The 13,224-nt window shown below is 43.4% G+C and overlaps 1 long non-coding RNA gene across 1 annotated transcript; it reads left to right on the plus strand.

Annotated features, from left to right (window-relative positions):
* The first annotated feature begins 479 nt into the window (after positions 1 to 479).
* Positions 480 to 1,581, plus strand: LOC118497971. The gene is made up of 2 exons (XR_004900492.1): positions 480 to 1,359; positions 1,430 to 1,581. It is a non-coding gene; the product is annotated as an uncharacterized LOC118497971 (long non-coding RNA).
* The last annotated feature ends 11,643 nt before the right edge of the window (positions 1,582 to 13,224 follow it).

Here is a 13,224-nt window from a genome sequence, read left to right on the forward strand (position 1 = left end):
CTTTTGTTTATGAATATATCACATAGAAGGTAAGGTTACTTAAAAATATAGAGAAAAATGGCAAATTTTAAATGTTGCTGTTTCTCCTGTTTTATTTTTTTGAAAGATTTTATTTTAAAAAAAGATTTTATTTATTTAGTTTTAGAGAGAGGGGAAGGGAAGGAGAGAAGGAGAGGAACATCAGTGTGTGGTTGCCTATTGTGCAGCCCCTACTGGGGACCTGGCCGGCAACCCAGGCATGTGCCCCAACAGAGAATCAAACTGGCCACCCTTTGGTTCTCAGGCCGGCACTCAATCTACTGAGCCACAACCAGCCGGGGCTATTTATTTTTCAGAGAGGGGGGAAGGGAGGGAGAAGGAGAGGGAGACATTGACATGAGGAACATCCATTCCACATGTGCCCCAACTTGGGGGCCCAACCCGCAACCCAGGCAAGCGCTGTGATGGGGAATCGAACCAGTGACCCTACACTTTGCAGAAAGAAGCTCAACCAACTGAGCCACACTGTTCAGGGCTTACTTTGTTTTTTTATCAAAGTAATTCATGTATGGTTTAAAGTCAGTATTAAACGACTTATAGTGGGAAAAAACCCAGAAACCATTCCCTCTGTCCTTCTCGCCGCATGGTCTCATCTCCTAGAGGCAAGCAGTCAGTTGTTTCCCTCTTTCTGCAGGTGTTACCTTCTGATTTCTGACTCCTCTGCTATGTCAGTGGTGTTCTCTGTTCTCTGCCCCCCATTGTTTGACCTTTTGATTTCCTGCTGTGGTAAATAGATCAGGACTTAGTTCTTCCCACCACTTCTCTCCCTTTCCACATCCTCCACCCCTACCACGGCTCTGTTGTAATTTTTGGTTAAAACAGGCCGTTTTGATGTGTTTATACCTCTGCCAGATATTCTTCATTGTGTTTAGTTGACCTTTGCCTGATTTTTTTCCCTCCACATATTTACTGCAAATTTTTTCCCAAATATCTACTGCAGATTTTTTCCCACATGCTTCAAAATATTTGTCACATTCTTACCAGTAACATTTTCTGTGACCTCAGTTGCTTCACTTCCACTTTTTTCTGGGAGCCCAGTATCTTCCTCCTCCTCCCTTCACTCTTCTATCAAGAACTATGCCCCAAATGCAATACAGCAGCTTGCCTCTGCGCCCCTCCTAGGCCAGCACCGTGTTGTCCCATTTCTTGGTGTACATCCTTACATACTAAGAAGTACTTGAATGACTTTAATGACTTTATTTTGCCCACAGACTTGCTTGACAGTTTGAAATGTTATAGAATTCTGGGGTGAAAATAACTTTCCCTAAGAATTTTGAAAGCATTGTTTGTTTCTATTTCTGTGATTGCGCTAGATGCACAGTGATTCAAATCCTTTTTATGTGACCTTATTTTGTTGGTTTTTTCCTTTTTCTTCACTGGAAGCTTTGAGGATATTCTCTGCCTCTGGTGTGGTGGAATATTATGATGATGGACTCAGTAGAACCTGTCATTCTAGAAATTTGTGTCCCTCAGTTCTCGGAAATTTTCTTCTATTATTTATTTGATTTTTCTACCCATATTTTCTTTTTCTTTGATCTCTTTTCATAATATCTGTTCTTGTTATGTGGGTGTGATAGCTTCCAGGAAAGCCCATTATAATTACAGTTCTTCAGTTTTCTGCTGAAATAATGGAAGAGCCTGTGTGTGGTGGGAGGTCAGTGCTTCCTCACAGTGGCATAGACCCCACGAAGTCACATCCCTGGGGGCTGGGCAGGGGCTGGCCCTCTGCCCACTTCCTCCCAGTTTCCTCTCACTGCATTTTCCTCACTCTCCTCAGTCACTAGAATCGTACCACTGCTTTCTTTTTTCTGCTGTAGAAACATGCTGTATATTTTTAAAAGTTAATATTACTGAGACACTAAGATAAATGAGGAAAGAAAGGTGTTTTTTAAAAAAAAACGGGAAGAGGGACTACGTGTAAGAACATTCATGTTGTAAAAGCAGGGGCACGCTCTCAACAGTGCAGTTGTTTTCAGTTGGTGCGAAGGTGAGACTGGGGTGCTTGAGCTGCACTCAGACTGCTTCTCCACGTGGACCGGAACATCCAGGTGGTCCTGTCCCCGTGGGGTTGCAGGGCCGCTGTCACGTGCTCTTTCTCTTTCACTGTACCCTTCGAGTTTCCTGCACTGCCTACCTCGGACCTGTTTCTTTTTCCAGAGGGGAGGCTAGGTCCTCGTCCCCGGGGCCCAGGCTTCCCAGCCATGGGTGCTCTTGTGATTTCTCCCTTGGTCTTGCACTGACCTCTTTCGTTCTTTGAGAAAGTAAGTTACTAGGTCTCTTTAACCCGTTTTTCTGTAGCCTATTTTTTTTCCTCAATTATTTTTACTGTCCACTTTTAAGACTGATGTTACCTGCAAGCCAAGCCGTGCTTTTAAAGCGGTTTCTTCTGAGTCAGTCTTACCTTTCTAGTGGTTCTGGTGACCTCTATGACAGGTAATACCTTTTTTTTTTTTTTTGAGCTTTCAGGTTTTTGTTTCAGGCCTAAACAATGCTTTCATCTCTCAGTTCATTTGTAGGTCAAAGAATATTTTTCATTTAGTTTTTATTTTTAAAATTATACTGAAAAGAATATCAAGTCTGTTAAAGGGCTCAGGCTTCTCGACTTTCCTAAACTGCCTTTGGTCCCCCATCCCTTGTTCTTCAAGGGCGTGTTGGAACTGATGCAAGGAATGCGCTCCCAAGTACACTGCTGAAGGACCTGACTGTTTTCAAAGTCAGTAAATACTTGCATTGGCCCTTGAAGCAGAAAGCAGGAAGTAACCACCTGTGATTCTCTCACCCATAGATTGTTCTGCCCTTCAGAGACCTACAGCACATGATGAGGAACAGGTCATTGGGCTGGTTCGTGACCTTTAAGTGTGAAGTCTCATACTGTCTTAAAGGACCTTTGCATGCGAGGAGCTGTGTAATTGAGACTTTTGAGTAGGAATCTCCTGTGTCTGAAACACAGGAGTGATCTGAGCTGAAGATGCAGATTTGGGAGTCATTCGCATTTAGCTGGTATTCCAATTGCTTGGTGGACGAGGTGGGGAGGGGAGGGAATTGGAGTGAATGGACTGGAGAGTGCCAAGTAGACTCTGGACTCAGCGTTTAAGGGATGGGCAGAGGAAGAAGGGCTTCCACTGGAGGGACCGGAGGGAAACCAGGAAAATACAGTATCTGGAGGAGATGAGGAATGGAAGGTCAGATGCTTGCAACATCTAAAGGGAGCTGAGTGCTAACGATTCCACTGAAGTTGCTGTAGAGTATGTGTCACCCATAAAGCTTTCCTTGGTCTTCTTCAGGCACACTCACTGATCTCCCCTGTACCCCAGATATGCATATTAAACTTAGCACTTATGCAATGAATATTTGATGACAGTTCTGTTTCCCCTAAAAAGTAGAGATTTTTTAAGGGAATGGCCCTCAGAGAGATGGTTTTATGGTCTTTATCATCCTTGATGAGACAATATCGCATTGTGTCTTCACAACATGAACTTGAGTCAGCATCCTGTGTCTACTGTGTAATAGCTGTGTGTCCTTCAGCAAAGTGCGTAACATCTCTGAGCTTCGATTTCAGTATCGATGATATCTGTGATGTGTGATGATAATAGTGTCTGCTGCAGAGGAAAAAGAACATTTGTAAAGTATTGGCAAGAGTGCCTGACGTTTAACAGATATTTGAACATGAAAATTCCACAACTTGTGACTAACACAATTCCAGTCATTCTACTCTACAGGCATACACAGAATATAATCATGGCCAGGCCATAGGAAGACTGCAGAAGTGGGCTGAGTTCAGTGAAATGCATGTAGCTCTGTTTTATAAACAACTCTGTGGACTTTGTGCACAGCACTTGGTGATCTTGGTTTCTTTTCATGTAGTTGGGAAGGAGAAAATGAAAAGATTAAGAAGGCTGCTCCAAAGCAGATGGAAATTTTTATGCATAGAGATAAGCAGCTTAAATAGGTGAGCGATGGGTGTAAGTCACAGCCTGTGTTTGTTTGACTTAAAAGAAACAATACTACATTTTTACCCATTCATCCTGTTTCTTTTATCTTCCCTTAAAAGTTTTCCGTTACAGTTAATCTATAATTTTATATTAGTTTCAAGTAAACAATGTAATGATTAGACCTTTATATCGCTTACAAAGTGGTCGGTCACCTTGATGGGTCCAGCACCCATGTGACACTGTACATGGTTATCACAGCATTGTCGCCTGTATTCTCTGTGCTGCACTCTGCATCCCGTGATTATTTGGTAACTGGCCGTGGGTGCATCTTATCCCTCACCTTTCTCACCCCTCCCCGCAGCCCCCTTCTCACTTGGCAGCCATCGATTTAGTCTCTGTGTCTGTCGGTTTGTTTCTGTTTTGTTTGTTGTTTAGCCTCCACGTGTTTCTCTGTTTTTCACTTTTCTTCTTGTAATTGATTTCTAGTTCATGCCATTGTGGTCAGAGAAGATGGTTCATATGATTCCAATCTTCCTAAATTTATTGAGGCTTGGTTTGTGGCCTCTCCTGTGGTCTATTCTGGAAAATGTTCCATGAGCACTTGAAAAGAACGTATATTCTCCTACTTTAAGATGAAATGCTCTGAAAATCTCAACTAAGTCCATCTGGTCTAATGTGTCACTTACAGCTGCCATTTCCTTGTTGGTCTTCTCTCTGGATAGCCTGTCCGTTGATTTTCTGTTCAATTGGCAGAAAGCTCCCGGGTGTTTCTTACGTGGGGTATGTGTGCCCTCCTGTTGTAGTTGGTCCTTAGTTGCTGTTGTCAATTCTGAGGGTGGGATTGGCCCTCAGGCTGACTGCTGTCCAGGCAGGCCATGCCCAGGGTGGACAAGCTGTTGAGTAGGGGCTGATGCCAGGGAGTGGGAGTCACTTTTTAGTGGGGCTTTGGGCCACTGAGGTCTGCCCTCTAGGTGTGTCATCTGTGGAGCTGGTTGGGTGATGCTCTGGTGTCTTCTGAAGCTGACCATCAGGTGTGTTGGGTCTGGGACCTCTTGGGAGAGACTCTGGTGCGGGCCAAGGTGAGCCATCACTCGTATCTGGCTTCGGCCTGCCTAGTAAGATCTAGAAGCGATCTGCAGTTGGTAGCCTTGTGCTCTGAGTTTGGAGATGCTTGGGAGAGGCCATGCTGTGAAATGAAGCTAGCTGGCCACCACTTGTACCAGGGTTGTGACTGCTTAGTTGAAGCTTTATTCCAAACCTAGACTGGCCACTGCTTATGCCAGGATTGTGACCATCGGGTGGAATAGAGACCTATTGCCATTTCTGCCACTGAGCTCAGGTTCGCCAGTGGGAGTGTTCTATTCAAGAACAGGATGTTGTCCTTGGGTGGTGTATTTACTTTCAGCTAGTAAAGGAGGTGGGACTCACACCCGAAGCTCTGACTCCTTGAAGGGAGGCCTAGCCATTGCTCGTACACAGTATTTGGGTAATTTTTTCTTTGCGGTTGGTTATACGCAGGTTACAGTTGGGTGCCATTTAGCGAGAGTAGCATTTAGTAATAAATGCTGGGACCTTGAGACCCTTGTCTTAACAGTAGAGCGGGGCTTGGGGTCACTTAGCAAGAGGTACAGGGTACGCTGAGACCAGCTGCTGTTTGTTTGCGGTTTGTGGGCCTCTGAGAGATTTTTGGGAAGTCCGCAGAAGGAGCCAAGGCAGGATGCTTGTGTGGAGAAACCACTGGAGGAGGTTTGGGCTAGGCGCACAGATTGCTCGGGGTGGGTTCTCACAATCACCAGGGCAAGGCACATGGGTGTTAGGTTAATGAAGACTCAGATGTGGTGTCTGCCATCTGGGAGGGAGGGGAACACAACAAAAGAACAGTGGTGTCTGTCAGCGTTCCCATCCCTGGAGAGAGCTGCCCTGGACCCCTGCCCCTCTGGCCTTGACTCTGAAGTTTGTCAGTTCCTCCCTGTATGTTCTGGCACTTTCTGAGCTGTGGCCCCTGCCCTGAAACTCAGGAGTGAGTCTGTGCACGAGCCTCTCAAGAGCAGTGCCTATGCCTCTAGCAGCCCTGTCTCTCTAATGTAATCCTCGCTGGTTTCCACAGCCAGGGATTATGGGGACTCCTTCCCAGCACTGGTGTCCTGGTCTGGGAAGCCCAGTGTGTGAGTCTAGGACCCCTCACACCTCAGGTGGGATCTCCCTAGCCAGATACCCCTCCTGATTCTTAACCACACGCCTGGGTGTGGGACCTGCCTGTTTCACATCCCTGCCCTTCCCGCCGGTCTTAATGTGGCTTCCTGTGTATATTCTTAGTTTTAGGGATCCTGTTCAGCTAGTTTTCAGGTGGTTCTCAGTGATGACTGTTCTGTAATTTAGTTGTGGTCATAGGAAGAGGCAAGCACAGTCAGTGTTTACCTCCTCCACCATCCTGGCCATAAGTCCTCATCCTGTTTTTTACAGCTCATGAAATTGAAAGTATCCATCGGTCTGCTAGTCTTTAAGTCATTGTAGATACACACATGTGCAGTCAGCAAATATTTGAACATTCACTCACTGGATAAACTGTGCTCGGGGCTGTGGACGTGATGATACACACAATACAGACACTGTACTTGCCCTAAAGGAGCTTGTGTTCCCGTGGGAGACACCGGTAATCACAAGCGTTAAGAGACGCAGATAAGGGCTGCAGTATAAATGCAGCCCTTGGGGTGAAAGGGGTGGATGAACACTCTGCATAAAGCTGAGACTTCAAGGATGAGGTGGGGGTTGAGGCACTTGAGGAATATGTCACTCTTAAGCCAAGTTCCGTGTGTGAGCCAGGGATGTTTGCGATGTGTCCTGTGTGGCTCTGATGCCTGGGGAGTGCACGAGAGGGCTGCAGGGGATGCTGTCAAGTGGGCTGCAGATGCTGGATAATGCCTGGTCCCTTACCCGTGATGGGGAGTTTTACTGAACACAGTCAGAGACCATTGGATGATTTTAACCATGACTTAATACAGTCATGTTTTGAAATCCCTTTTGCTGCTAACAAAGCTTCTAGTCATAAAATACTTTAGATTTAATATATAAAATCTGAGAAACTCATTTCTTAGTCCTAAATATTGAGGCCCTTGAGTCATTTGCCAGACAGAATTCTTGCCTTAAGAATCCACCTTTAAAATCAGTTTACACCTTAGACCTGGCCTGGTGACTCAGTCGAGGCATTGTCCTGTGCACCAAAAGGTTGTGGATTCGATTCCTGGTCAGGGCACATCCCTAGGTTGAGGGTTCGATCCCTAGTCCGCGCATGTGCAAGAGGCAGCCCATTAATGTTTCTTTCTCTCTCCCTCTGCCCCCCCCATCACCCTCTCTCTCCCTTCCTTCCTGTCTCTAAAATCAACAAACATATCCTTGTGTGGGAAAAAATCAGTTTATATCTTAGATATCAGAAACTCGACTTAATAAAAATAAGATAATTTAATTTCTATATAAAAATATTCAATTGGTGTCAGAGGATAAGCTAAAGCTGAAACCCTTTTGCCCTCTGGAATCAGATTACCTTTACTCACTGGTTGGCATATCTGGAAAATAATAGTCTAAATATTGATTTACTATGCACACAGTTTTCACAGGAATTTATCTTTTCCCATTTTTTCCAAATGGCCTTTTATGGTTCTTACTACACTAAAAGCAATAGTGGGGTATTTTCTTTTAATAGGAAATGCTTTCTCTGTTGCATAGTAAATTTCTTTCTTCTGATTATAATTATGAGCAACATCTTGCATTTGAGTTAGTTCAGTCAATAAATATTTGAATACCTACTATGTGCCAAGCACTGTTCTAGGGTCTTGGACTACATTGAACTAAACAAAGAGCCCCACCTTGCGGGAGTTTTCATTCCAGTGGGAGGAGGTAGGTGACAGAAGCAGGGAGCCTGTGGCAGAGACCTGGGCTCAGACTGTGCCAGGTAGAAGGAACAGCCAGTACAAGGAAAGGCTGCAAGGCCAGAGGGGACCAGACCTGTTTGAGGAGTAGTGAGGAGGCCAGGGTGTCCGGTGGAGGGGATGGGGTTGCTCAGCTTTCTAGGAATAGGTTTCTCCTCAGTCAGTTTTAAGAAGTTCATCAGCCAAAACAAATGAACAATTAGGCAAAGAATTTCCATCCCATGAATATTCTGCAGGTGGTAATCTATAAACACTCAGACTCCTGTCTTGAGTTAGGTAATTTCAGGTAATACAGGAGTTTCTTAAATCCATGCCATAAGGCAGCTAAACAGAAATCAAAAAACTTTTTTTTTTCTGTAAATAAAAAAACTGATACTGGATCACATGCTTAGAAGACCTGGCATTTAGTAAAAACTGAAAGTTTTGCCATTCCGATTTATAAATCTCCCAGTTAAAAGCTGAAAGGTTTTGTTCTGTAGTGGAGGAGGCCACGGTGTCAGATGCGCTTGTGTCTTAAGGAGAGCAGTGACAAGGTGAAGACAGTGCTTAGTCGGGGGAATGGCTCTTTAGGAGCAGGTTTTCTTGCCTCCCTTATTTCTTGTATGCTCAGTGGCTCTAACTCCTTTTAATGTTTTTATTTGGTGGTCTGCATTTTCTGTTCCAAGACTCAGTGAAAATTTGCATGTGCTTCTTAACTTTCTAGGCTAAATCAGCCATGCTGCTTTCCTAAGGTCCTAATCAGTGACTGATAGAGACCCTTACCAAAGTCATGTGCACGTCAAGTGAACGATGGTGGCGCATATCTTCAGTGTCGTCTTTGATTCAGCTGCACAGCGCACTCTATAAGGAAGCAGGCTCCATTTGCCCACTGAGGCCACTGCAGCTGTTCCGGCCATATGTGCCCACGACTGATGATCTCCCTGTGGTGTTTCTGAAGTTTCTTAGAGCACACTTTTATCGTTTCTTAAGCTCTTCTCAATTTCCTTCTGAATTCGCCATGGTTATTTCACATTGGAGTCCTCTCTGTGAATTGCTGTTCATTGCTTCTCACATATTTTCCCATGAAGTTGGAGCTGAGGTAAAATCACTCAAGAAAATGCTGGAAGGCCTTGGGTCTTCGACTTTGTCCTCACAGTAAAAAGAGAAGGTGGTATAGTTTTCATGTAACGGTGCGTTAGAAGGGCCCTTGAAAACTTTGCCAGGTCTTTTCTCCTCTTTCTCTAGATTGGACTGTGTGTGAACCTCCTTGAAGCTGCGTAGTCTACCCCTTTCTCTTTAAAAGCAGGTCCAGTTCCATTGCTGTTCTCAGTGGGAAGGTCAAGAGCCTAGCACTCAGACATTTAGCAGCTGTTGAGTGACAAAAGTAAAAGGAATTTGAATGCATTAAATAAAAGCAAGCTTATTTTTAAATCCCTCTTTATTGGGTATTTTGATAACTGAGTTTGAAAACATAATTAAGAATCTAAGATGTGTGTCTCTTCACTTATTTTGTATGTTATATCCAAGATACTGTGTACTTGAACATGAACGAGAAAGTAATGAGTAAGTTGGACTTGAGTGATTTTATCTTGATGTTGAAGAACATTTTATTCATTTTCTTTTTAGTTAACTCTAAGGATAATTGTAAGACAGATTTACTTTCTACCTTACATTCTGTCCTCAGCTTTGCTGTTGCGGGGTGGTATGGATTACATGGTCACAGCGCAGAGACCTGGGAGGTGTTGCCCTGGTACCTTGGAGGAGCTGACACCTGGCACCGTTACTCTGCTGTACTTGGGGGTTTCGATCCTCACATTTGCCAATGCTTCTTGTTGTCGAAATACACCTTTTTTTTCTAATCGTCAAACTCGGTACTGTTTAAGTCAGAAATCTCCAAGATGGTGAGAATGGGTGGAAATTAGTTGGGGTATTCTTATGGACATTTGTATTGCTGTCAGGATGGCACTTGTACACAGCATGCTGTGTATGTTCTGTTAGCACGAAGAACAAGCAGTTGAGGGTATTGCTGAACGTAACTCACGCTGTGTTAATAGGAGGAGTTTAGTGTTTAAGTACTCACTAGAACATAAAGTCTTGGCCTGAAAGATTTATTTAATCTCATTTTTAATGAATAGCCTATGTCATTTGTGATGAAACTGTGTGATTATACTACTAGATGCATGGGAAATTTATATTTTTTTCCTGGTATTTTTGTTAGCACCTTGTGTCACTGTTTGCAGGACTTGCCTTCTCAGCAGCTCCGCAGGAGGGAAAGCGGTGACAGGGAAGTTCTTGTTCTTTGCTCTGTGGAATCATCAACTTCTATCACCAACTTCTGATTCAAATCAGATTTTAATTTGGGGCTTCCACTATTCCTCCTTGAAGCAGCTTTGTTTTCTTACACATGATGTGTTTACTTTGGTTTTATAATTAAAAATAACAAGTATAAGCAACAAGTGAGCCCTTGAGCCTGGAATAAGAAATGGAAAATTTGTCTTATATGCTAGTGGGAAAGGCTGCAATCTACACTGTAAAACTGAACTTATCAACTATCCGAGTAAAATAGTTTATTTGTTACCTGTCAGCACTCTTGTTGGGTGCTCTTTTGCAGGACCTTACACTGGATTTCTCTTTCCTCCCTATGCCCATAGTTGCTGAAAACCAGATGTGTTGGAATTAGTCCAAAAGCCACAATTGGTGGACTTGATTTCTTCAAAGTCAGAGGATGGCTGTGTTTTTTGCTTGGAAAATGAAGCTAACCCCTTTCTATGTTTAGGTTAGAGAAATATGCCAGTCTTCATTCTTGTCACTGGTGTTTTTTGTTTTTAATGGACATGTCGGAGGGCCTTTTAAAGCAAGAAATGAACCACCTCCTTAAGCTAGTCATTGTTGCCTATTACTTCCAGGTGAAGATGACATCATTAGAACTTTTTTCTCCTGTTGATTTCTTTCATCTACCCCTAGACCAACATGAATTATTCTGAGCTCCTTGTGGCCAGTCAGTCACTTGTTTGAGCTGAAGACTGCACACTGGCAATGGAGGGAGGGTTACCGGAGGGAGAGTTACAGGAGGGTGAGATCTGCAGGGGGAGCTCAGGCTGGGCGCTGCCTCTGAGATGGAAGAGCCATCACCATCAGGTTTCACTGATCTGGCTGGCACTGAGGTAGCACAAAAGCAAGAGCTGCTGGCTTTCTTCAGTATGCCCAGTCCACAAGTCTTCCAGTTTGTGCAAACAGCGTTTCACTCATTTGCCAGTCCTTTTTTCGTGTTTCTTAATGGGTTTTTCCTAGAACACTTGCCTTGGTTTCCCCCTTTCCACCCACCAGATACAAACATCTAGTTCCTGCCAAGCTGGCAGGTTTCAATGTAAGTGTCCTGTTTTCCTTGAAGACTTAGGTCTTTAAAAACTTGTTACTGAGGTTGCTGTTACTTTCTCAGCATGTACTAAGTATCTGGCTGTTATTTTGCTGAACTCTGTTGGCCTTGAAGGATTTCTCAGTGCTTAGCAGTAATTGGAGTAATGAAGACATTGCCGTAGATAATTGTCCTTGTTTTCTTGTGGCAGAAAAGCTTTTTCTACCTCTGCTATACATTGCATGTCCCACTAAAAGGAAAACTCAAATGGTGATCACATAAAGAAATTAGTTTGTGAAGTAGTTGATGAGGTTAGGAATTTACAATTAGCTTGGAAACTCTTTAGAAGTAATTGCATATTGTTAGGGTAAAATGCTAAAACAATTTTTTTTTTCCTGAAGCAGTACTCTGTAAAGAATACGATGTGGTTTATGCTTAGATGCCACTGGGCTATACATGTGAAATTGTATCATATGATACATCCTTTATTAGGCCGAAGACATGATGAAATCCTGTTAGAAAACAGAATGACTACGTGGTCAGTTACAATGTGGGCATTTTGAATTATTTCTCATTCAGTTTCTAAATAAGAGGACCCCAAACATTTTAATAACTTGTCAGGAGCCGTTAACCAGATCGAATGTTTTTAAATTATGCAGGTGGAGTGGACCTTCAGAACAGTTGACTCCATAAAGATAAAAAATTGGAAAGCCTGGTATTCAGGTGTAGAAACCAATAATTGACCATCTGTCAGAAATAGAATACAGCAAAAAGGAATTTGCATATTTTCCAGGAGAAAATGGAAGGGCTGATCTAGGGTTTGAGTAAATTAGTGGTGGTGGGAGGCAGAAGCGAATAGTGTTTGTCACCAGAAAAAGTTGTTGTTCCAGCTCTGGAACATAGGTGACTGCTGTTAGAATGTCAGCAGCGTGCCTGGTCACGGAGCAGGCATCAAGCATTACACAGAGTTATTTCAAATAAGTCTGCTTTCTAGCGTGTAGGAGCTTCCTTTTCTGATCATCTTGGACTGCAAATTAAAAAGAAAAAGCTGAGATGGTAATAGTTGAAGAATGCTTTTAGGCGACAATAGTGTGGTTAAGAGTGTGGACTTGGCCTGACCATCGTGGCTCCGTTGCTTGGGCGTTGTCGGGCAAAGCAATTTCCAGTCAGGGCACATGCCTGGGTTGCAGGGTGGCATGTGAGAGGAAGCCAATTGATGTTTCTCTCTCACATCAGTGTTTCTCTCCTCTTTTTCTCTCCCTTCTCTCTCTCTCGATAGATAGATAGATGGATAGATAGATAGATAAAATTGGACTTTAAAAAAACAAGCATGACTTAGGAGCAGACCACCTTGGTTTGAATTGACACCCAGCCTTTCCGTGCCCCATCTCTAAAGTAGGGTAGCCCTGGCCAGGTAGCTCAGTTGGCAGGAGCATCATCCCATACACTGGAAGGTTGTGGGTTTGAGTCTTAGTCAGGGCACATGCCTGGGTTGAGGGTCCAGTCCCTGGTCAGTGGGTATATAGGAAGCAACCTATTGATGTTTTTCTCTCAAATCAATGTTTCTGTCAATCTCTCTCTCCCTTCCTCTGTCTCTCTAAAATCAATAAACATTTTCTGGTGAGGATAAAAAAATAGTTTAATAATAGTACTTCATAAGGTTATGGACATTACATGAATTAATATTTGTGCATGGTACGTTGTAAGTACTGTGTAACAGTTTGTAAATAAAACTAGTGTAGGAGCTAAATTGACCATTTAGTCCTGAAGATAGATGTCTGCCTTCAAAACGTTCAATTCCTTCCCTCTGTACTTTGTTTTCATCTTTCTCAGTACATGGTATTTTGGACATGGATTCAATTTGCTCAGTTGGTTTACAGAGTGACACTTAAAGAGAAAGCGTCAGCACATTTTTCATTGCGTACTTGTAAAAAATCTCCCCTGTTGTCCTGTGTGTGGTAGAAGTAACCACTCTGCTATCACTACTTTTCCA

This window comes from Phyllostomus discolor, chromosome 13, assembly GCF_004126475.2.
Source record: "Phyllostomus discolor isolate MPI-MPIP mPhyDis1 chromosome 13, mPhyDis1.pri.v3, whole genome shotgun sequence".
Lineage (NCBI taxonomy): Eukaryota > Metazoa > Chordata > Mammalia > Chiroptera > Phyllostomidae > Phyllostomus > Phyllostomus discolor.